Genomic DNA, 2,101 nt, shown 5'->3' on the forward strand with positions numbered 1-2,101 from the left:
TAAACCCAGGCCATTCCTACCACGCTGACAGTGAACCACCGCCTTTCTCACCACTTGGACACCCATCCCCCCAGTCAACCCACTCCCCCTGGACTCTGCACAACTCCCAACACACCATTTGTCTGGGGGAAGGCACCGACTGTGTAAAGGCAGCAAAGCCCAGACCTGGCCTGACTTCCCTGGACCACTGGAAAGGAGGAAATCCAGATCCATGGACACACATGGACACAGAGCAAAGCTTTGCTCAAAGGGTTTATTGATTCTTGATGATTGATTCTTCAGGGGAAATGGCCCAGGGCTCAAAGAGTTCAGGGGTTTTCTCCAGTGATGATCATCACCTCATGCCACTGGAGAGGAAAAAGGACACTGGTCCTTCCAACCCTAAAAGACAAACCCCAGAAGGTGAGCTCTGGAGCCCACTGGGCCATGGCTGGGCTTTGTCTCCAGCCCTGTCCCTGCAGGCACGGCTCACCTAGGCATCCAGAGAGGCAGCCAGGCGCTTCTGCCGCAGGAGAGCCTGCAGCTCTTCAGCCACAGGGGGCTGGGGACAAAGGCAGCGTTAGAGACACACTGGGGGCACCGGGCTGCACTTGGAGGCAGGGGAGAGCAGGGGGGCCTTGGGGAAGGGGCTGTGGCAGCAATTGGGTGCAGGAGCCGCTGTGCTGCTGCCCAGAAGCACTGGGCTCTGGGCCAAGAGGCACAGCTGGGGCAGGGGCTGCGTCCTGGCTCATCCAGGGGGTCCTGGGGTGACAGGGATGGGAATGCAGCAGGGCCCTGGGCAAAGGCTTCCCTGGGGAGGAGCCCTGGGGCAGGGCATTGTCTGGGCTGTCAGGAGGGGTGCACTGGGCTGTGCTGGGACACACTGGGATGGCCTGGACTGTGGTGGCCATGCAATGGGAGGGTCTGGTGCCGGCAGAACTTGTGGTACCTACCAGAGGCGTCTCCAGGACCACGACATTGTCTAAATCCAACTGCAGAGAGACCAGGAGACCTCGCTGGTCACTGGGATGCCCCCAGTGCCAGCAAGGGATAGGGGGACACCACTGTCCCCCAATTCCCTGAGGGGATGCCCTGATATGCCAGCAGCCCACTCACCTCCCGCAGATCATCTTGGGTTCCTTTCAGGAGTGCCTGGAAAGGAGAACAAAGGTTGGGTCTGGACTGGACCTTGTGGGGCTGTGGGGGGACACACGGGTGCAGGGAGCAGGGCGCAGGCAGAGGGATGGGAATTCAGGGCCTCCAAGGAGATCTGTTTGAGGTGGGGGAAGACCCAAAACCACTGATCTGGGGTCAATTGAGGGCCCAGGGGACAGGGCTGGGGGTGTGGAAGGAGCAGGGTGTGAGGTACAGGGGAGGAGAAAGGAATTGAGGTGTAGGGACATGGGAGTGCAAGGGAGGGGCTTGGTGGGGACAGAAGAATGAGGACAGGTGGGGACAAAACCAACAGTACTGGGAGATGGTGTGGGAGTGGGGAGTGAGTTAGGGAATTGTACAGGGGGACCCCTCTGCAGTGGCCAGGAAGAAAGACAAAGGATTGAGGGGGGGACATGAAAGGAAAGGCCTCAGGAATGGTCAGTGGGAGGGCAGCTGGGGACCCTGAATGGGACACAGGGGAGGGACCAAAAGGGTGGGACGGGAGGCCAGAAAGGGCAGGATGTGGGGACAGCGTTTGGCTGGTGCCTCACCTTGGCCTGTGCCGGGGGGCACAGCAGGATGGAGAAGAGCAGGGCCACGCTGAGCACAGCCACCTTCATCTTCCTCTGGCTCTGGGCAGCTCTGCCTGAGGCTGCAGCAGGTGAGGAGCACCTTTATCCCTGCCGGGACTCCTCCCTGCACCCTCCCTGCCAGCCCCCAGGCCAAAGCCCGGCTTGGCACAGCCCCCAGCCCTGGCCACAAGCCCAGCCCTGGCACAGAGTCCATCCCACCCCACCTGTGGCACAGATCCAGCCCCCTTGCCCGGCATTCCTCCAGGTTCCTGCACGGGGCAGCTGGCCCTGGAAGGGCCCAGGCACCTGGGGGGCCAAAGGGGGCAGCCAGGGAGACAAAGGCACCTGGGGACCCTGTGGGGACAGCCCCCACTCCAACACAATCCATCCTCCAA

The 2,101-nt window shown here is 61.5% G+C and overlaps 1 long non-coding RNA gene across 1 annotated transcript; it reads right to left on the reverse strand.

Annotated features, from left to right (window-relative positions):
• Nucleotides 1–239: 239 nt before the first annotated feature.
• On the reverse strand, nucleotides 240–1,842 carry LOC134426042 (uncharacterized). Its single transcript, XR_010029840.1, has 5 exons — nucleotides 1,686–1,842; nucleotides 1,096–1,131; nucleotides 933–971; nucleotides 473–541; nucleotides 240–381 (listed from the first exon to the last, which is right to left on the reverse strand). It is a non-coding gene; the product is annotated as an uncharacterized LOC134426042 (long non-coding RNA).
• Nucleotides 1,843–2,101: the final 259 nt, after the last annotated feature.

Source organism: Melospiza melodia, chromosome 17 (assembly GCF_035770615.1).
Source record: "Melospiza melodia melodia isolate bMelMel2 chromosome 17, bMelMel2.pri, whole genome shotgun sequence".
NCBI lineage: Eukaryota > Metazoa > Chordata > Aves > Passeriformes > Passerellidae > Melospiza > Melospiza melodia.